Source organism: Balaenoptera ricei, chromosome 1 (assembly GCF_028023285.1).
Source record: "Balaenoptera ricei isolate mBalRic1 chromosome 1, mBalRic1.hap2, whole genome shotgun sequence".
NCBI lineage: Eukaryota > Metazoa > Chordata > Mammalia > Artiodactyla > Balaenopteridae > Balaenoptera > Balaenoptera ricei.
Window position 1 is genome coordinate 167,305,966 of NC_082639.1, and position 24,225 is coordinate 167,330,190.

The window sequence follows — 24,225 nt, forward strand, 5'->3', positions numbered from 1 at the left end:
AAAAAAACAGACAAAACACAACGGTCACAATGTGGTATCTGCTTAAGAATCACATAATTCAATATAAATCAAAGCCAAACTAAACAAAAACCTTTGTTAGGAAAAATTATGAAAAACTTGGAAATAAGGATAACTTTGTGTCCTTTCAATGTCAGATTGGATCACTATCTCACAGGCCCAATCAAGGATTATTTAGCAGTGTAGGATACTGCACCTTTGTTTGGCTTACTATTTATTATTTATCAGGGTCCAGACTGCTGTTACTTGTTAACTTGTAGATTTTTGTCCATAGAGATGCAAATGATTGTTCTGTGGGAGAAAGATAACCCCAAAGATTACAGTTTCATTGCTCTATAAAATAATAACCCAATTTACTAATCTTACAAGCTTACTTCGGCATTCTGTAAGTGCTTACGTATACTTAGCCTCTGGATTTGGGGGAAATCAGCTTTACCATGCCGTTTGCCACACTCATTAGGCAAATGAATTTATGATGTGTTCACTTTGTATTTGTATGAGAATCTTATTTTCATGTATTTTTTGAAAAATACAGTTTGACAGCTTAAAGTTTTGATATACTTTCTTCTCAGATGCCTACAGAATATAGGAAAGGTAAATTGTTACCGTCCTATCAGTGGCAACAAAAGAATGTAAATCAATTGCATTATTCATTCTTCAGCAGGCTGATTATTGATCCTATAGTGCTACTGTTGAATTATTTACTTAAAAAGTCTAGTAAGTAATTACAAATTATCAGTGACTATCTGTATTCTTTAGTGTACACTATTTTACCCCTAAAGATGCACATTAATATTTTATGATTAGAGTACCCAGAAGAATACATAAAAGAGAGTACATATTGTTGCTAAATGCTGCATCTACCTGTGTTTTCCTCCCAATGCAGCCTTAAGCTATATTTATGCTGTACATACTAAAGAATACTGCATTTTCTCTTTTAAAACCACCCAATTTTATCTTCCAGCAAAGGCACTGTTACACTTTCTATAGTAACTCTTAAGTACTTCAATACAGAAGTAGCACAGTGTGATTTATGTTTTAGTGAGTTTCAATTCACACCCAAAAGGTATTAGTTAACATCTCAAGTACTTTAATGAGGAATTACTCCAGAAGTGGTTAGTTACAATCTGACACGCTCACTATGCCTCAGAGCCAGAAGTAGCTACAAAAAGGTTTCAAATATCTTTGTCTCTGGTCAACCTTAAAAGGTATGTTAATTTGCACCACAGATGATTGGTGGAAACAATGAGTGTTTAAGACATGCGTATGGATAAAAACAGTTTGTAAATAGGTATCTTTGCTTTGCATGAGCAGCGTACGAGAATCTAGCCTGTCCAATGCTAGGATAACCATAGGTTCCAATTTGCGTGGTATAGTCCTGGTTTACACCACTTATCCCAGAATAATTACTAATAGCTCCTCCTTTTGTTCTCAAAAGTATTCTGGCTTGGACAATAAATTATATGGACACTGTACAATATAGCATACCCTTCTTAAAGGCCCCCTCTATTTAAAAATACGTTGGAACCTGAATGGACTTTTGTCAACCAACTAGGTTGAATAGCTGAGTCCTGAAGCTAAAATATCACTGCATCTGCCACTGGTGAATGGTCGTTGCAAGGTGCTTGTTACAGTACTAAAAGGACAAACTTCAAGAAGTTTACAGAACAGGCAGTGTGACAATTTTTGTGCCTGCTTGATAATAAATGTTCATATTTGTGCATGATCCCATCTGAGACCTGTTTTCATTACAACACACTGCCTGGAACTGCCTGCAGGTGACAAGACCTTCAGTTTTCATTTACCTCTAACAGCTGGAGGCTACAGACATATTTCCAAATAATCAATAACAAATAAATTTGCTTAGGTCAGTTTGCAATAGATATACACCTTGAGGACGTCATGACGTTTGTCACTGTGCACATACCTCTGAAGACCCTGGAAAGAAAGCTGAATGGCAAAAATGGTGACGTGAGAGGACTGTACAGTTACAAAAAAGTACAGTGAGGAAGGCAGTAAAATGCTTCAGTCCCTGAAACAACAATACGACAAGGACAAACAAAAGGAATTAAAAGACTTTAAAAACTCCAGCTCTGGGAATCAAATCAACCTCCGAGTTGGAAACCCTGTGATGAGCTGGATAATAATAGACTCAAATACAGCACAAATGAAACACAGCGGAACTACTGAGAAGGTTTATAAAAGGTCATCTACGGAAATGGGGTTTTCTTTCATGTACAGGCTGAGGTGCTTCTCTCCTTCCCTCCTAGGGCTACAGAACACCTCAGAAGCAGTGCCAGCGGCATCATTCACTCACTTCTCTTTACTCTCCTCTTTGCTATTATTACCTATAAACATGACACAGCTTGCGCAGATGTGTTTTAAAGGCAAAGGTACTTCAGTACTTTTATAGCTTTGGAGCACAACACAGAGAACCAAAATGCATCCAAAAATTCCTCAGTTCCATCAACTTTTAATCACATTCTGTTATGGCAAGTGTATTAAGCTGTGTGCTGACACAAGGCCTAATCTTACATAAATAAATATGAATATGTGTCTGTGTATAAAATCATTAAGGATATTGCCAAATACAAGAAGAGGAATAATATAAATGCAACTTACTTTTAAAAAGCAAAAAACATCAGAGATACAGCCTAAGAGGCGCTATCATTGATTTTCTTTTAAGTAGATTCCAACCTATGGGAACAACTAAACACAACCTAAAATTCCTCTCGATACACTGATCTCTAGAGCTGAACTTTGAGGTGGAGATCTTGTTCACAACTGGCTTAGGCAATAATGACAAGCTCTGACAAGTTTTTTCTGGTCAGGACCCCAAGCAAAGCCTACCAGAGCTGCTTGCCAACTCCCACCCATGAGACCGGGATCAGCGTCCCCGGGTCTGAGGCTGTGGGCACATCCAGACAAAAGTAAACAATCATGTGGAACTAAAACCAAAGGTAAATGGGGTTAGGGAATATATAAGATCCTCAATGGCAAAATATTTCCTATTAATATTTGAAAAGAAAAATTGAGCATTTTCGAGATCTTTCTTAGGAATACCTGCTCAGCACAGAATAGCACAACTTGATGTAATACACTGTATAAAACACCTTTTTTTGTCTATCTATATGAAAGGGAAAGAGAGATCAAGAAAAACTAAGTAAGGAAAAGTTTATTGAGTATGTACATTTAATAGGCATCTTTAAAATATCTTCTTTAATTTAATCTCATTTTAAATTAGCTACTTTTGTAACTTATTTCTCAGACACACAAATACCATTATCCTCAGCTCCCAAAGAAGGGATCATTAGCCAGAATACCTTAGAAAGATGTCTTTTTCTTAAGAGTTAGTGCTTTCTATAGTGCACACGATGTCAATTTTAACCATTTTGCCAACTTCAAGATCATATAAGCTCTTGAAAATTTCTTATGACTCAAATGTTTTTAACAAAGGGATAAGTCCTCCACATATTTGCTAGAATAAACATAATAACTGAATGAAAATGGAGAGATCCTCAATATCAATACCCTCATATGAATGAAGAGTAAGAATTTCTAAGAATATCTGTCTCCCCCTGCCGCGATCCAGACCTTCAGTGGTCCTAGGGGGAAAACCACGTGACTGAGAAGCTCACATCCCCATCCATTCATGGACACCACTCTCAACTAGCCCTAAATTTCGTCTTGCAATTCTAGCCTCCCCATTCTCTCATGGCTATTTCAGGTCTTTCTGACTCTCCTCAAACCCAAACTCCCCATTTACCCTGCCTGCAATTCCCAGCAGATGAATGCTCGTCCTGTATCTCAGAGCAAATAGAGCTTTTGGCCAGAAGCACCCTCAAATTCTTGCCACCAAATCCACAAGTCCATTTGCCTATTTCCAGATGCATCCTGCCATTCTTGTTATAAGGGAATTAGAATCTTTTGCTACTTTTTACCACTTGTCCAATATCTTTTTTCCAACACTAGACTATAAGCTCCATAAAGTCAGTTGCGTTGCCTTTCTTAATCATCTCTATATCCCTGGATTCTAGCACATTTGGCATGTACTGATTAGTCAATAAATATTTGTTAAATGAGTAAATAAGAGAAAGATTTCCTGGTTTCTCCTTTAGACTTCAATAGTTGCTTTTCTCCTTTTGAAACAATGGGAAAGCAATGGCAAGGAAAAAAAAATCTGAGGATAGAGGCTCTTAGAAAGGTTGCAAGGGAAAAAAGTTTAGATAGTAGTTGTTTTCTGTGGCACCCATGACATTTTTCTCTAAATAAGCAAAGTGTTCTATACAAAATACTTTTACCCACTGACACAGCAACTCTACCTACAAATATGACATGACTGCACCTGCTTGTGCATCTTGATTTTAATTTTTAACGTGTAAAGCAAACAAAAAAAACCCCTCAATTTGGCAAAGTCGAGTTCCAACATTGCTGTGATTGCAAGGTTAAAGTACCAATGATCAGGTCCACTCTGGATTCCACATGAAGATTTAAACTGGAGCCCCTCCAAATGTTAATCAAAACAGACTCCCAACTCTGACTAGACTTACAGCGAGTAAATGTTTAAATTTAAACTTAAAAAATAAAGTACTGTTTCTAATCTGTTTCATACACTGACTTTCTAACTAATGCCATACTCTTGGTTCCTCTATGGATCCCTCTGGTACATGAGCTGCCAATTTCTGAAACCTCCAATGCAGACTGTCCCTATCTAAGGGAGGGGCCATGCACATTTTCAGCAGGAAATGCACATCTGACAAAGCCCAGAAATGCCACAGGAATGTAACCCATGTAAAAGCACATAAATATACATGCACACACATGTACTCTTCAGGAGTTCTCAAAAGTTGAGAGGAATGAGAGAAATTTCACAAAGCAATCTAGTTAAAATTTTATTTTACCCAAGAGGTAAGTCTGAGGAGACTGATGATCGCCCATTTCTGTTTTGAGTACGACATCACAAAACGTTTTGAAAAATTAGCTTTGTATAGGCCATAACATACTTCCTACATTGCATCCCATTTTAATAACTTCAGAAAAGCTTATAATTTCTACAGGAAGGAGTCACATGTTTTTTTTATTTTATGAATATGATGACAAATTGAAATTCTAATGAGGCAATCGTAGTTCAGGCATACAAAAATGGCGTCGGGTGGCCACAGAGCATCTGTTCTCAGACATGCCCCTGCGCCACTGGGAACCTGAATTTTCTCTGAACTGTATCAAACCAACCATACCTGGAACAACATCGGCCAACTGCAACTTTATGGTTTCAAGGTCGCCCCCTTGTAACTATGCAATCATTTCCGACCCCAACCAATCCTTGCTTAACAAGCACCCTTACTTCTTGCCAGCTCCAACTATAATTCTTGACAAACAACTTACATAACTAACTGTGGCCTTGCAGTTTTTGCCTTTATAAGCTTCTTCCATTTTGTAGTCTGTATTCATGTGCTCCTTAAATCTGTGTCTCTTGGGCTATGGTCCTAGCAAACCCCAAATAAGTGCCTCTTTATTGCAGTCAGGTCTCTATTTCTGAAGTTTTGGTTAACAAATCTATATGTCTGTGTGCATTCATACTAAATACATATATGCTATGTCCAGAAGAGCTTTAACCACATTGTTCGTTTCAGAGGTTTTTGAATCCTTGGACTACTGTGTGAGTAATTACCTGACCTTATTTGAAATTTCAGTGCATAAAGATTATATTTTCCTAGTACATTCCCTTCTCCTATAACGAAACATTAGGCACTGGGAGTTACATTCTCCATGTCCATAAATTATGATACTATATTTCCTAGTATGTATTTTAATTGTAAATATTTGATCCAGAGAATTATTTTTTTAGAAAGGATGTATATCCAACTCATCCATATGTCTAGTTGGAATCACTTAAACTGCCTCAAATCACTTAAACTGTTCCTTTAAGGCATCCAGAAAGGAATATTTCCAATCGTCATAAAACTTTCACAGAAGCTCGTTGAAGTTAGCAGCTTCCAAAAACATTCCCATTTCACCTGATCGTGATGTTCACATCTTTTGTACACCCATGAAAACAGGCTGATGACTATTCAACCAAAGCCTCTGGTAGAAAATGCCCCTTCATCTTCAGTAGTAGTAAAGGAGTTGAGGAGTCAAGGAGATGAGTAGACACAATGATAGACTTTTACTGACCACCTGTTCCCACTCCAAATGCCAGTCACCATACATACATTGTCTCATCCTCCAAATCGCTCAGAGTTTCTATGGTGCTGCTATTTCAATACCTAACTCTGGATTAGTAGACTATTTTTTTAGGGGGGGGCGATGTTTGTATAGGGAGATTGGGAGAAATGTGGGTAGGGAAAATTTTTTATTTCCAATTCCCAGCGGCTGAGACTAGAAGAAATCTAGTCTGTTTTTTCCCCTTGGTCCTGTAGGAGTTACACTCAGGAGTTGTTCCATCTACCATTGGATAAGGAATTATTTTCCCATCAAAGAAAAGGTAAAACTGTTTCAAATCAAGGCTTAAACTGCAGATTGATAAAATATCAAAGTTTAAAACAATTTTAGAAAAATGCATACAAACTGCAAAACTGACCAACACAGAAGCTTTTGCATGAGCACTGAATGTGTCCTAAGAGAAACCAGTTCTAGAAAAAAAAAGTTAATCACATACAAGAGGCTCTTCTTTTCTAGCCCCTCAGCGACAGCTACAAGTTGGTCATTAAATGGGCCCTGGGGAAACAGAGAGGATGGCGTGCTCTTTCTGAAGAAAAACCCTGACGTCAGCCAAGAACTAAAATCAGTTCTGGCTTCACACTGGGAAAATGTGCTTTTAATTTGGCTGTGGTTGCTTTCTCCAATGGTCAAGGAGAGTATGCTAGTGATTTGTGCTTTGGCATTTCCATTGCACACTGACAGGCAGCTCTTTTGGAACACATACTTGAGTGATTTAGACAAAGCTCTGTGTATGACTGCAGCTTCACTAGAAATCCTAATAGTTCCTGGAAAAGCATGTGCTCACCGAGTGAGATATAGTGGCAGCAGGCATGAGTAATTAGCTTGGTGCTAACTCTACATCAGGAATATTAATTTTGTGCTTCAAATGCTACTTTCATCTTTAATCTCAAGGGATATTTATATAAACATCAATGTTCATAATACCTTTCATAATACCTGTAACCTTTCTATCGGGCATGGAAGACCAAACAGAGAAGAAAACAGGTGTTTTAACCAAGTTATCACTGTTCATCACCAGCAAAACTGGTAATAATCACAGAAACAGAGATACCTGGATACTTCCTCTAATCATTTAATACATTTTTTTCTTTAAAAGCATATACAGTCATTACTCATCTATGTTATACAAAATTCTGTCCTAATTATGCAGGTTATTTATTCAAATCTTACTTTAAGCATAAAAGATCAATTTAGATGAAAGGCCACGTGTGTACTATTATACTTTACTTATGATAAAATGTGATTAATTAAACTGCATAATTGTGGAGTTAATCTTACTTTTTTGGGGTTGGGGTCATTTTAAATGTTTATTTTTTTCCAAAAGAGAAAATGTTGAAATAACTTCAAAATCCTTACATGGCCCAGTGCAAACTTAAGCTGCTGTTTAAAATTATCCAAGACCCATCAGATAAGAGGAGACCACTGGAGAACCAGGAATAAACACATTCCTACTTTTTGGGGAAAAAACCCTGTACATTAAAAATTTGAAGTTTCTAACAGTAGAAAACAGTATCTTTGAACAACAATTTTCTAGTTTATTTTTAAAATTCCAACAGAAATTATATCAGCATGAGGATAAAGTTCTAAAATGTTATCGGAGGACCCTGTGCCTATTTGGATTCATTTAAAACGTAAATAAATCTCATTTACTGGCATTTTCTCCTCCTCCCCCACCCCAAAATTTTTAAAAAAGAAGAAACACACAATCTATACAAATTTCTGGTTTATGTAACGTATGTGTGGTGTGTGCCCTGTCACCCAACATACGTTCCCCATCAGGACAGGGGCAGGACCGTCAAAACACCAAAACCCACTTGACCACAAGGAAGGGAGCTTCCAACAGGTCGGTTCCCACTGGGGAGGAGTTGTATTCTCACAGCAGAGACTTCTCTAGCCCCCATCACAGGGGCGACTGCCTGGGAGGGAGAGACCCCTAGGAGTACACAGGGGTTTTAACAGTCACGTTGTTTCTGGCCACAGGAAAAATACTACCACGAAGGCTGGTGATAACCTTATAATGCAACTAAGAAAGAAAGAGAAAGGGACTCAGATGCCAGGCTCTGAGCTGGGGCTTTCCATATGCTGCATCCTTTAATCCCCAATCTAATCCCCACACTGACTCCATGCCGGGATCACAGCCGTTGGTCCTAAGCAGCCTTCAGTATGGTACGTAATGTTCCTAAGCTTACGTGGTAAGAAATGGCACAGTGAAGGCCGGAACATCGGCGTTTCTGCTCACTGCACAACACTGCACCACCTACATCTGCGTAACTGTGACTTAGACTATATGTCTGGATACTTGGGCTTCCCCAAGTCGATCCTCTAGAAAGGGTTTTCCCTCCCACAGTCCATAACTTTCCATACTTTCAGACCTCTGGTTTGTCTGAGTTCAAAGAATCACCCTTCATGGCTCAGGCAGGTACACAAAGGTCCAGAGTAGTTGTTTTTTCTTTTCCAAAACAAAACTTACAGAGCTATTTCTGGCTGTCCCTTGGAGCTTTAAAGTCATATACACCACATGAGCCACACTGCATTTCTTCAAGTCTAAGTATCCCCCCAGAAATACCAGAAATTTGTTAACATAGCGCACCGAGCACATACCACGGTTCCCATTTTTCACATCTAATCAGCACCAAAATCGACTGAGTATATGTATCTCACCTCCACTCTGGCTCCTCCTTGCCGCACCCCACTCCCTGCCTTGGTTAGACCTTTCTCTTCTTTGGCCTTGGGTGTATTCAGGAAGCGCCTTATTGGTGAGACCCCTCCCCCCATCAACGGCTTCTCCACACTACAGCCCACGATCCTCTTCTACTCGGGCACCACCCTCTCCAAACAGCCTTTTCTGGTCTCTCAGTCCTCCCCTGGCCTTCTAAAGCCCCCTGTACACATTACCCTATCACTGACGCACAGTATTGTAATTTGATTCCTTGTCTGTCTCTCTGTACACCATGAGCTTCCCGGTGGCTAGCGCAAACACAACTTGACATGCCTGTCCTTAACAGGAAGAAAAGAAACTAAAAACATAGGTATGAGAAGAAGGAAGTACCCCACAGTCACTTACTATCTCTTAATCTTTCTTAGGCTTTAGCTATTTAATAGTTCGTTTAACAAATACTTATTGAACTTATACTTTATGCCAGACGCTCTGCTAGGCACTACAAGTACAGAGATGATTAAGACACAGTGCCCTACAACGTGTAAAGGAGTCAGACATGCAAACATAATTGTAAGACGGTAAGGTAAGCACAAGGTTCTCTGAGAACACAGATTGAGAAGACAAATTATGCCTAAAGATTTGGAGAAGACTGCACAGAAACCTAGATGCCTGGGCTAACGACTGTCACACTGGTAGTTCACCAGCAAGAGACACAGGGAAGGGCGTACCGTGAGACCAAAATCACCGGTCAAACCAATCAAGCCAATAACAGAGCCTTGGTGAACCAGCTCTGAAGGAGAAATGACCTGAAACATCAACTTCAATCCTACTGTTATTTTCATACATCCGGACCACCATTAAGACTCCTTTTAAATAAGCTAAACATTCAAAGATAGACACCTTCTATCAAACCATGATTATAGTAGTATTTCCCCAAACTTAGTGAAAATTATAAAATATTCTTCTATATGAATACTAGAAAGGCAATGCTGTGAGGATTCACTAAGCAAAACTTGTGGATATCAAACACCTCCTTCTCTACAAATGAGAAGTAAGCGGAAGCATCTTCTGTATAAAAAAAACCCCAAAATGTTAAAAAATAATGTAGAATATACATATGCACTCATGCTTATTTCTATCGGCTCAAGTGTCTAGAGCTGCTTTGTGTCTAGAGCTTGCTTTCTTCAATCAGCAAACTCTGAGCAAACAGAATAGACAATCTGAAACACTAAACCCTTAACTGGCCTTGCCAGAGGACTTAGCAGAAGCTCCATGTAGATGGTCTCTTATTACCCCCTGGTCAAGGCCTCTTTGCTAGCAAAATGTGTAAATGAATAAACAGAGAGACAAGGTCTGCAATGCCTCAGCACTCAGAAAACTATGACAGCGGGAAGAATGAAGATCTGAGGTCTCAATCCTTTAAACAGGAATAATTTTTGAGGAAATCTGGCAACCTCAGTCCACTGTATTTATGGGAATGCTTTCTAGATACTCTGATTAATACGAGTACTCTGAAGCAGGACCACAAAGACCCAACTAGAATACGCTGTAAACCAGAGCCTCAGTCTCCAAATGAGTTAATAAGTCTACTGGCCTGAGGAAACAACGTACATGAAAAAGATACCAGAACCAGCTTTTGTTGAACAAAGGATTCATGGCTCTTGCAAGTGTTTATTGTCTAAACCGTACTTCCAATTACATGACAACAAGCACAGTTTATGAGAAGAGACATTTACAATAACTGCCACATGATCTGCCCATCTTATCAAAGGCAAGAAAAAGATGGGCTCTCTGCTAGTGCATGAACCCTTTTTATCCAAGTCTTTGATTTGTATGTGTTCAATCCATTTTCTCATGCATAATCCAGGAATCTAAGGAGTTTCATAAGTACCAAGCATAGATATATAATTTAAAGTCGCCCTACTGGGCCAGTTAAACGTTCTTGCATTACAAAGTATTCATTTCTAGAGTTCTTAAATATGTGGGAAATTTATAAAACATACGAAAAGATAGTTTTTCAAATAAAGAAACATCATTCTCATCTTCTTCTGTTTTCTCCCCAGGAACAGAATTCATTTCAACCCATTTCCTTTAAACCCACTGTTTTCCTAATTTGTGCAAAGCACTGAGCAGAAGTTGGGAGGGGGTGTAAACTATGGTGATTCCCTGTAGTACGCTGCACTCTGGGTGAGTCCAACCCTCTGAAGGGATAACAAAGGCAGGAAGTGCACAGCAAGCACCAGGCCTGCCGAAATGGTTCCAAGCCAGCTCACACTGGGCCCCAGGGGAGCCTCTCCACTATTCCCAGGCCACGGTTCTCTCCATGTAAGAAAGGCCCCCCCATGTTGCCAATGTGCCTGTGCAAACTCTACTGGCCTGACCAGAGTCGGCTGGAGAAGCAACAGGTCTTTATAACTCCAGGGTTCTCAAACAGACATGTCTAACTCCCCATCACTCCTTTCTTCCAACGTTCAAATCCAACTCCCCCTGCACCACACCCCAGTTCCCAACCAGTACTTCCCACTGGCGGGGCTGTGCCACTCCACCGGATGTAGTCACACATCCCTCCCACTTCCTGCCCAAATCAGACTTGACCATCCACCTCCTGACCTAGCATATTAATATGAAGTGAAGAAATATTTGGTGTCCGAGACCTAGCTCACCTTCTTAGGCACCTGCACTGACCTTCCTTGGCGACAAGCCTAAGTCTAGTTGGCTTTCCTTAAGAACTTATTTCTTTTTCAAGTATGCTTCTGTGATTGCAATTATATGGAATCAGAATTTTAGTCTCTATTACCTTTTATAGACACCGATTGGCATTAAGTTATACCTACTTGCTTTTCCACCATCCTTATAATTTTGTTTCTTTTTGTTATAATCTTGTTTTTCCTTCCTGTATCTACTTATTTCTAAATAAGCAGTGTTTGTTTTTGTTATAATCTTGTTTTTCCTTCCTGTGTCTACTTATTTCTAAATTACCATTAGACTCATTTTAATATTTTATTTGTATCAAAAATATGAATAAGTTACAAATATATGCCCTCAAAAAATAATAAGCAATTGGGGGAAAACTGTATCTACACACGCATCCAAACAGACAATATAATTCAGTGCAAAGTTGTAAATCAAGAACAAGAAAGAAGACGGGATTAATTCTCAAACTACTGGTGTTCATATTCATTTGCTTGTTGCATGCCAATAAGCATATCTCAAATATTCGCTCACTGCCCACCTAAGAAAGTCCTAAGTTAAAAGCACTGTATGCATGACTTGAGTTCTTCCAGTTATCCTGCACATTCGAGAACTTACCGTCTTAAGAGAGCTCATGAAGATCCGGAAACACCAACCATAGACTTTAGAAGAAAATACTTTCTATTTTGTGCACTTGGAGCCCGCTGTCTGAACATTCAAATCTTAAAAGCTAATAAATAAGGAGTTATTATTTTCTTTTTAAAATATCTCTTTTCAAATTGCCCTGGAATATTTTGCATGCCATTTACAAAATAATTATATGCTGATAACAAAATATTAGAAAAATTTTCATGTTGAGTGACTTACTATCTATATTTTTCTGAATTTTACATTAAGAAACAAAACTACGTTCATCACTTAGAATATAACACTGTATTTCTTTAAACAGGTTCCCTTGTCCTATTAAAATAGTTTTTAAATTATAAAAAAATTTATTATACCCAACTTTTTAGAAACATTATTACATAAAGACAGGTATGTGTGTGTATACACACACATTTGAACTTGAACCCTTTGATTAAAACATAAACCCATACGCATAAGTCTTATACATGAAAACGTTAAAATATTGAAAAAAAGTTCCAAAAATAACTAAAATGCCATTTGCCAAACTATTTCCAGGCAGTTTCTGAGCAAAGAAAAGTGGAATTCCAGCCAACCTCTTCCAACCAGGCTCAGTCTTCAAATAATACTAGAGATCGACAACAATTTTCAACTAACAGCTTTAGCCTGTCTGCTTTTGCGGGACTCGTGTGTTGAGAACAAAAGGCGGTAACCGCACAGTTCGCGTGCTGTGATGTTCTGGAGACGGACACTGCCCTCAGACCCTCACTGGCCAACAGTCTCTAAACAAACGAGGTGGCGCCAAGCCTTCGCTTACCAAAATGTCTGATAAACTACTCTTCAAGCTCTTCATTGATGTGAAAGAGAATCCATATTCATCATTCACTGCTTGGTAAAGTGTCTCGAAAAAGTGTTGACAGAGCCTTAAACTGTGAATCTAGGTCCAAAACAAGTACTTAAGACTTCAGCAAAAAGTAGTTCTTATTATTAATATCCTTGGATCGAATAGGCAAATTAGTTCCTCAGAATAACATTCAATTTGACCTTTATTTTGACACAAACAATTATTCTGTCCCACAGCTGTCTGTGAAATAAACAGCTTTCTCTGAGTTATTGGTAAAGGGCTAGCAAAATTCGACCACGTCATCTCCCCATCTGCCTCTCTGTGGCAACAAACTGATCTACGTGCAACACATGACTACAACAAATCTGTCTGTTCAAAAGAACAGAACATGCCTGTAAGAAACAATGGAGCAAATACTGAAAACGAGCACTAAAAACTGTCACCAGTATCCACAATAATAAAGCTTTTAAACCCAAAAAGATGTAAAGAAAACCTAAAAGTGATTCTGGTTTGGTCCCTGTGGGGCTATGAAAAACTATTGTCTATTAAACACTGATTCACCGACAACTGGAGGGAAAAAATATAAAAAATATAAATTCCAACAATTATGATGTTAATAATAATTTCATCTGCAGGAACATTCAGGAAGTTGATTAGATGATCCTAATGGGTGATTTAAAGTGAAAGGAAAACACCCTTAGCATAATTTAATAAGTTCTTCAGACTGAAGCATCTTCAAGAGTTTCATGAAAGACCTTCTTTAATAGCTCTTTCCAGGTCCAATTAACTTGTTAAATGCCAATTCTCATTACCTCATCAGAAATCTAAAGCCAGCCCTTTCTGATTAAATCATTAAATAACCATTAACAGCACAATGTCTAGTACGTATTTATGGACAGTCCAACACAGATAAGCAGTTTGTAATTTTTCATGCCAATAGATCAGAAAAGCTGGAGTTTTTCTCCAGTTAATTAAAAAAATCATAAATTTGTCTTCAATTTTGGGATGCACTAGGTTACATTTACCTAACATGTCACCCTTCCTAACTGTTTAGATTAGCATAACCTTTTTGTAGACCCTCAATACACAGTGCAGAAATGTTGATTAACAGAGAGTTCATTTACATGAAAACCCAGGTTGGTACTGAAGAAATCAGAAGGCACTTGTCAAGTGTGAGCTGCCATACCTGCCAGTGTGATGAGTAAAGTCACCCCACTTATGAGTCACTCAAATGTCTGCAGACTTCTCCGCTGGGCAAGCACTACACTGACAAGCACTGCCGGCGTCAATCCTATATTAACACTCACTGTCTCCACAAATCTGCGGGCAACCTTCGCTTCCCCACCTCCCAGGCTGCGCGCTGCCCCTGAGGACTGGACAAGCCTGGCTCAAGGGACCAACAAGCACACCCAGGAGTCTGGTTCAAAGTTCAAGGTTGTGGGACTTCCCTGGTGGTCCAGTGGGTAAGACTCTGTGCTCCCAATGCAGGGGGCCGGGGTTCGATCCCTGATCGGGGAACTAGATCCCACATGCATGCTGCAACTAAGAGTTCACATGCTGCAACGAAGAGCCCAAACGCCGCAACTAAGACTCAGCACAGCCAAACAAACAAACAAAGAAACTAGTAAAAAAAACAAAGTTCAATGTTGTGCCCACTATCCCAAGACAGAGGACACCTACCCACTGGACTGTCAGCTCTGCTGCATCCTCTTTCCTTGGACTTTGATTTCTTGTGTTTGTGAGTAACCTCAGACACTGACCCTCTGAGAGGCTGACTCTGAATCCGCAGAGGAGGATCCACAGGTACTCAAACCTCCTTTGCTTACAGTATTATACACAGAAACTTCTAGTCTCTGTGTACCTTTTTTTTCCCCATGAAGCCTTACAGATATTATCATTGAGAAAACAAAATAAAACAAGATCAATAAAAAGTACTATTTAACTTACACTGTAGGTCACTATGCTGAAGCAAAGGATTTATTAAGTTTCAGTCTCTTCCAAACACCAGATAAATTGATAAAACTTATTTCAATGAATACGTTACTAATAACATTTTGATTTTTTAGTTGAAATATAGTTGGTTTACAATGTCAATTTCTACTCTACAACAAAGTGATTCAGATATATATATATTCTTTTTAAATATTCTTTTCCATTATGATATGTCACAGAATATTGAATGTAGTTCCCTGTGCTATACAGTAAAACCTTGTTGTTATCCATTCCATATACATTTTGACATTTTTTATGGATTAAGAAGCTTGTAACGTGACGTCCTGTCAACTACTTCTTGAGATGCTAGGGTTGGTTCTGCTTAGAATTATACTTCTATTCAGAGGCAGCCAAAGATAAGACTGACTGTGAAAAAAAAAATAATTGCAGGGACTTCCCTGGTGGCACAGTGGGTAAGACTCCGTGCTCCCAATGCAGGGCGCCTGGGTTCGATCCCTGGTCAGGGAACTAGCTCCCACATGCATGCCACACTAAGAGTTCGCATGCCACAACTAAGGAGCCCATATGTCGCAACTAAGGAGCTGGTGAGCTGCAACTAAGGAGCCCGCCCACCACAACTAAGGAGCCCACGTGCTGCAACTAAGGAGCTGGTGAGCCGCAATTAAAGGAGGCCACCGGCCGCAACCAAGGAGCCCGCCGGCTGCAACTAAGGAGCCTACGTGCTGCAACTAAGGAGCCAGAAAGCTGCAACTAAAGAGTCCACAAGCCACAACTAAGGAGCCCTCCTGCTGAGACTAAGACCTGGTGTAATCAAATAAATAAATAAATATTTTAAAAATTGCAGTGCAGTATATCTCTATATCTTCCGATTAAGGGCTAACATCAGCAAACAGGAACAAATATAACAGTATCACATTCATATCAATGGTTTAGTGAAGACAGGGTATTATCCTTTAAAAATTGTTAAAAATATTACTGGACTCTGCCGATTTATCCCTACCTCTTCCAACACAAGACCTGAAACAAAGTGGGCTCCTTAAATCTCTGCCAATACCCATCCACACATTCTACAAACAGCAGGAAATTTCCCTGATTAAATGCTACTTGCAGTATTTTTAACTTACTCTAAATCATCATAGTACTTAAATGCTTAGTTTATAGCTGTATCTTTTCATATTTTAAAAATATGGCTTATATAATTTTCATAACGATATTTTATGTGTAAATATGTTAATATATTGTTCCTGTTCTCAAATTACTTTGTGCTTACTTTTTAAAAAAATAAATAAATAAATTTATTTATTTGTTTGTTTGTTTTTGGTTGCATTGGGTCTTCGCTGCTGTGCGCGGGCTTCCTCTAGTTGTGGGAGCGGGGCCTACTCTTCGTTGTGGTGCACGGGCTTCTCATTGTGGTGGCTTCTCTTGTTGTGGAGCATGGACTCTAGGCACACAGGCTTCAGTAGCTGTGGCATGCGAGCTCAGTAGTTGTGGCTCACGAGCTCTGGAGTGCAGGCTCAGTAGTTGTGGCACACAGGCTTAGTTGTTCTGCAGCATGTGGGATCTTCCCGGACCAGGGATCAAACCCATGTCCCTTGCATTGGCAGGCGGATTCTTGACGACTGTGCCACTAGGGAAGTCCTCATGCTTACATTTTAAAAAATTTCTCAGGGCTTCCCTGGTGGTGCAATGGTTGAGAGTCTGCCTGCCAATGCAGGGGACACGGGTTCGAGCCCTGGTCTGGGAGGATCCCACATGCTGTGGAACAACTGGGCCCATGAACCACAATTACTGAGCCTGCGCGTCTGGAGCCTGTGCTCCGCAATGAGAGGCCGCGACAGTGAGAGGCCCGCGCACCGCGATGAAGAGTGGCCCCCGCTCGTCGCAACTGGAGAAAGCCCTCGCACAGAAATGAAGACCCAACACAGCCAAAAAGAAATAAATTAATTAATTAATTTAAAAAAAATTTGCCTAACTGTACAGTCCAAGGGGGAACTGTACAGTCCCCCCTTTTCTCCTGTAGTAGCTTTGCACTCCTCCTAGTAGATAAGCAAAAGATCAACACCAGCAGTTGCACTTAAATTGGCTTCTTTTGTCTTCTGAGGTCAATTCCCTATAAATTTTAATTAAATGATGGAGCAGTAAGATGTTGTTTGACATTCCCTTAGCTCCGCCTGTGAAAACTCCTCCATTATCAGTTTAAACTACCTATTCCTACATGTTGGTGACTCCCCCCCTCCCCACCAAACCCTCGCTGGCTTCAATTTCTACATAGTCCTCTCTCTACACATGAATATTTAGCTTCTTGCAGACAGCTCCAGGTGTCCCATACAGTGTCTAAAGCTGAACTCATCATCTTTCTCCTCAATATGACTGCCCCAGGCTCTTAGTGGTGGTCCCACCACTTACGTAGCTCAAGATCGAACTTGTGTCATGTCATACTCCTTCCCTCTCTCTCACTTTCTGACCTGAATCAACCTCTATGTCCTGTCAATTCTCCTTCTCTTTCTCATATTAACTCCTTATTCTATCCCCGATACTGCCTGTCTAGTTCAGATCCTGATCATTTCTCACTTGAGATACTGTAGTGTCTTGCAGCTAGTCTCCCTGATTCTGCCTTTGCAGGGTAGAACTTATACCCCGCTCTCCACAGTGGCCAGCATACTCTATCTAAGCCTTAATTTGTTCAGTTAACTCCTCCACTTCAACGTTTCAAAGGTTCTTCCTCACCCGAGCATAAATTCCCACATGTCATACTGGGTCTACAGGAATCTGGGCCCTGCCTACCTCTTCCTCTAACCTCTACACTCCCATCTTCTTGAAAAGTCCCTCTTACTTCTTTTCACCTAACATGAAGTCATCTCTTAAGATTATTTTCAAAACTCATCTCTTCCAATGCCTTTCATGGTCCTCAGTCTTATTAGCAAGATTAGCCATCTCTCCTGTGAGCCTACTTGCCCAGACCATATTGCTGTCCCCGTATTTATCCTGTGAGCTCCCTAAAGGCAGGGCTTATCTCTTACATTTATATGACCAGCTCATAATCCAATGCTTCTCACAAGGTAGCCTTCAATAAATACTGAAGAATGAATGAACATGTGGAACTCAAAAGTGAGAGCTAAAGATCTATATCAGAAAACGAAAGTCAAAGATCCTAGCTGCTATATAATAAAGAAATCCCTACTACATTCTCTAGGGCAAATCTGTATTTTGTCCATTGTCCTCTATTTCAATTTTTACACTGCTTCTCCCATTCCTGAAGTAACCTCAATTATTTTGAGAATACCAAGACCACTGAAAGTGACACTCCTATCCTCTCTCCTCTTTGCTGCAAAAATCATTTGTATTTTCATCCACGGAAAAACGTGTCCCTCTGTGAATCAGTTTATCTATGTGAAGGAGCTCCTGACCCTCACCTAGCCTCTCTCCTGCATTCCACGCCTTCACTTTCACCTCAGATACGGTCCTTAGGTTGATTCCCTCCTCTAAATTCCCAGAACCAGGTCTTTATCACCTCTCACTAAGACTATTTCATTTATTTATTTATTTGGTTGTGCCAGGTCTTAGTTGCAGCAGGCGGGCTCCTTAGTTGGGGCAGGGAGGCTCCTTAGTTGTGACATGTGGGTTCCTTAGTTGCGGCTTGCTGGCTCCTTAGTTGCAGTACATGGGCTCTTAGTTGCGGCATGCATGTGGGATCTAGTTCCCTGACCAGGGATCGAACCTGGGCCCCCTGCATTGGGAGCGAGGAGTCTTATCCACTGCACCAGCAGGGAAGTCCCTCACTCAGACTATTTTAACAACCTCCTAACTAGTCTCCCCTCCCCTAGCCTCTCCTTTGAATAACCTACTCTTTATACTATCTGATCCCTACCCACAAATCTGGTCATGCTTTAAAATTGTCTCATGCGATCAAGAAACAAATTTGAACTTCTTAGCCTGAAATTCCAGGCCCTATACCATCTTGCCCCATCTTACCTTTCTAACCTCACCTGCCTTGGTGCATTCTAGAATCACACCCATCTGCCAATCACTGATCACTTCTTATCAAGCTATGGTCTGCCACATCTCTCCAAGTTTGCTCATGCTGTTCCTTTGACTTTATCGGTTTGTCAGTTTGAAAAATCCCTACTCATCCTTCAGGAGGATCCAGTTCAAATAAGCTTCTCCTCTATTAAAACTTCCAACCTGCCCAATTACAAATTGTGACTGTTTTCAGTGTTTCCATAGCATTTAGTTTATACACCTGTATGGCACACAAAATACTGAATCTATCTCTACTATAAAATGGAAACTCTTTGAAAAAAAATGTCTGTGACTTACACATCTTTGAATATTCACTACCTAAGATAAAGCCTAAGGCAAAATGAGTGCTCCAAAAAAAAAGTAATAAAAATAATTAAGCTGTCTTCATTACACAGCAAATTCTCAAAGCCAGGAACAATGCCTATTCATCCCTGCATTTTTAGGAGCACCTATCACAGCTCCAAGATCAAGACAAACTTGCAGAATAAAAGAATGACCTGCTTTTGGGTCAAACACACAGAATAGGTAAATGAGCTAATGTGAAATATTTGGAAAACATAAATATTTCCAAAGTGATTTAAACACTTTTATTATGAAATATTTCTGGCATACAAAGCCTAGAGTGTGCCATTGACTAGGAACACAGTTATGGGTCTACTGTGAGATAAGAACTGAAATAAAGAATAATTGTTTAGAAACTTTTATAGCAACTTCACAAGGTTAACACATCCACATACACCATCCACGGGCTTGTCTTAAGGTACTGGCTGGGTCTCGTTGAACTTACGTGGTAAGTGGCACATACAGCAAGAGCTGAAGGCTAGTCACGGCTCAACAGGTCTGCATATCGGTCCGTGATAGATTGGAAGTGAAAGGAAAAAATGGTCTTTCACTAGAGACAGTGTGAAAAACACCAGCAAAGACAATAATATAACAATGTCCCATGTACCACAACCAATTTATATTCACCGTCCATATTCGCTTGAAACCTTTTCCCCCATGACATAAAATAATATAGACACAGTTGAAGCCATCTCTATGTCCTTCCCCAGTCCTTGTGTCCTCCTTTCCTCTCCAGAGACGGCCTCCAATATGACTTTTTAAATAGGCTACTAAATCCTGTTTAGTCATGTGAAATTTTCCTGCTGAGGTTTACAGCAATATTTCACTAAAAAAATACTAATATTTACCCGTGATCGATGTTATTTTGAAGACTTCTGCCTATTGAACATCACTGTATGTGGAAACCTGTGTTGTGTCTCCTTATCTGTGATCCTCCAGCCACTGACAGACCTGAACTCCAAGTAAAGGGACATCTGCCACCTCAACCTTTAGAGGGAGAAAGACCTTCTTAAAACGCCCACAACTTGAAAAGAAAGATTAAATAGCACTGGGTAACAGTATAGAAAGAAAGAAATCAGTGGGAACACTGATTTCCACTAATAAAACAGGCTTTCTGAGAACACTGGGCTGGTGAGACTTAACTATAAAAGATGCATCTTTCAATGTTAGAGGTTAGCTTGGAGAAGACATAAGAGAGAGAAAAGATGCCTGACATGACAGGTGGAAAACACGCGCTTTCCACGGTTAATCAAATGGGCACTGCAAAGCCAATATACCTCCTGAAATTCAAACCTTTGATTTTTGCACGACTGCCAACTCATTTACAAAGTATCCACAGCTAATCAAACTTGTTTGGCTGCCTCCTTATCGAAACTTTACAAAACTTTAATTTCAGCCTCATGAGCCCTGCAGCTGTAAATTAATTGGATAAAATTTGCGAACATTATGCAGTGAAATAAAGCACTTTCAAAGTCTTTTCCTTGTTCAGGTGACTTAGCTGCCTAGCGCGCCAGTTTTGCTTGACGTAAGTTCAGAGTCCCTGGAAACCTTCCTAATCCTACTCTCTAAGCCTTGTGCCTATTCACGGAACCATGTTAACGCATATCCGGAAAATTAATAAACCTCAGATGGGTTTAAACACTCAGAAATATTCCTGATACTTCTTGCCATTCATTATATTAAGGCATCCTTTGCAATGGGAGAATCCTTCTCAAAAGACCACAGCAGCAGCAGATACAATCCCTGAGGTTATTAGCATGCAACAAAATATCTCATTTAAGATTTCTGCGGTCTAAAGCCGAGGCCAGGAATTAAATTTACTGAAGGTGAAATCGCTTATGCTTTGGTTTAATACAGGTATTCTCAAAACTGTTTTCTGAACGCATCCATCTCACAATGAGAGTGCAAAAATTATCACGAGTTTTCAAACAGCAAAGGGAGTAAAACTGCTCCCATGTCCGCCAACAAGCCAGCAGGTCACCAGTGCTTACATGACCCTACATCACACTGACAGAGAGAAGACAAAAGACTGTTGATTTCTTAAAATGCACAGTCCTAAATATACCAGGTACCATAATTAATTTATGATTTACGTGGTTACCAAGAAAGAGTTGAAATGTCCCCCTCTGGTTGACTTTCACAGCACAACTGCCACCCCTTCGAAGGGAGGTCAAGTCTTTCAGCTTCTCAGAAGCTTCTGAGATGAGCTTCTCCCCATGGACGAAGACTTGGGTTTGAAACAACCTCTGATAACTAACCACTAAGGAAGTTTTGTAGATTTCGTAAGCTCTCTGAAACATTGTTCTGAACAGTAAAGTGAGGATAAAAATAGTGCTCAAGCAGGGTTGGTGTGAACGTGAAATAGGAGAAAGTAACGCAAGAGCTGGGTACAGGACAGGCTCTCAAAGAGAAAACTTTTGAAATGTAAATATATCTATTTTTCCCTTCTTTAGACAATAAACCAAAAATAGAGCCAATGTATCCAACTGGTGATTGTACTTTAAAAATATGGCCCTTGCCAAGGGGTAGGGGGGTGAGGGGGATGGATTGGGAGTTTGGGATTAGCAGATACAAATACATCTTATATCATATATAAGATGGATAAACAACAAGGTCGTACTGTATAACACAGGGGAACTATATTCAATATCCTGTGATAAACCATATTGGAAAAGAATCTGAAGAAGAATGCCTATATATATAACTGAATCACTCTGCTGTACAGTAGAGATTAACACATTGTAAATCAACTATAATTAAATAAAATAACTTAAAAAAATATATAGCCTTATACCAGAATCAAGCAAGTACACAAATTCTTAAAATTCAGTCACAGAAAAGATCAAAATATCAGGTGTTTGATCACCATAAAAGTGTACCCCTGCCTCTGCCCTGCCAGGCGAGAACTGGATAGAGTAAGTCCTTGCAAGAGATGCTCATGACTCCCCTCAGAATTCTGGACAGTGGGAAAATTAGCTAACTCAAACTAGGTTCCTTAAATAAATAAAATTCCAACACTTGTCTCTTTAGACAAAAAACAGATGGAAACAATACAAAAGACGGCTAATGCTCTGGCAAACTAATCATTCTTCCAAATGCCATATACAAAAGCCCACCAGACCGCCAGCTGTGGCCATGCCATGGGAACCCCCTACAGCGATTATAAGTGTATTTAACTCAAGACCATAAACACAAGACTGTTTTTAAAAAATACTCCCAAATAAACAAGTCTAGAAAAGAATTAGTTTATATCACAGAGTCATAGGTTCAAGTAGCCAACGTTAATGATGAAAAAAATATATATGTATATATTTACACATGTATATTTCAGGGAGAAGGAAATCCACCCCCCACCACGCCTTTCTTGAGCTCTTGTGGCTAGACTAATAATAAAATAGATACAATACAGATTAACAGAAGAGAAACAAATTTTAACTCATGTGCACAGAGGTCTCATGGAAATAGGACCTAAGATGTCGCCAAAGCAGGTAGTTTTTATATTTTTTAGACAAAGAAACATAAATTTATGAGGAATCAACAGGACAAAGAAACCTAGGCTTTGGATGCTTACTTAGAAGAAGAATCTAAACAGAGTCTGGACTTGGGGTAGTAAATTAAAGAAGTTAATAGGTTTGTTTATACAGGACTCTTGGCCCCAAATTCCCTATATCTGGCAATAAGGGGTATCCGTCTACCTTCAGATGCCCAGAGTATACCTTTCACATGACAGATTTATTTCCTGCTTTCAGGGGGACAGAGAGGAGGGTCAGAGTGTCCCTCTTGCATTGGCTGCTTCTTAAGGAACTCTAATTCAAAATAATCAATATGCCATTGAGGCATATTTTGGGGCTGCCTGTCCTGGGCCCCTATATATATATATATATATATATATATATATATATATATATATATCCACTTTATCATGTAATCTCTAAACAATAAGAACTTTAGTGAGTTGTCAACAAGGAAACAGTCGGAGCTAAGAAGCCTGGGCAGTTTCTGGAAAATGCAAGTCCAGAGAAACTGGCTCATACACTGAAAATTATAACTGACTTTTAGAACTAGCTAGCCTTGTTTCTGACAAGAAACAAAAATCTTGGGCAAAGGAAGAATTCAAGAGAGGAATTCCTTATGCAGGCGGCTGATGCACCCATCAAAACATCCAAGTACTTACCAAGCACCTACTACACACCAAACACTGTACCAGGTGCTGCAGTAACAACAGCAACAACAAAGTGAAACTGGTCCCTGACCTCACGCAGTTTATGGTCCAGGCGAACAACTGACGATGACAATACAAACAGCACAAGAGCTATGCCAGGGAGGGTCACAGGTTAGCTATGAATGCAGGAATCCCAGAAAACAATCTTAATTACAACCTCAACAATCACAGAGATTATGCCCTCCCATAATTAATGCCATCAACATTAACCTAGTCTCTAAAGTTCACCTCTTCTAAGGTCCTTGCTTTACTGAGTTCCAGATCTCCCTCTAAAACATCATCCAAACTGGTTCTGACATCGCAGCCACTGCCTGCTTAACACACACCCTACACCTTCTGTTATAAATGCTTCTCCACCTGCGCCCTGACTTCCAGCAGACACACCCTTCGTTATTTACTAGTCAGCTACTAAAATATTTTCCGCAAACAAGAATCTGATTTCACTCCCTTTCTTAAAAGCCTCCGACAGTTCCTGATGGGTAGAGGCTGAAGTTCAAACTAACTAGTAGAGCTCAGCCCAACCAGCAAAGCAAATACTGGCTTTATTTCCCCCAAGCAAGCTGCCACAGAAGCAATCAGACTGAACTCAGTATTGACAGACCCCCCCCCATGCTCTATCAAGCCGCCAGT

General features: G+C 39.8%; 1 protein-coding gene across 7 annotated transcripts in view; it reads right to left on the reverse strand.

Moving 5' to 3' along the window:
- SMYD3 (SET and MYND domain containing 3) overlaps positions 1-24,225 on the reverse strand; it is a 715,741-nt gene that overhangs the window by 295,427 nt on the left and 396,089 nt on the right. The gene's annotated exons all lie outside the window — the stretch shown is intronic.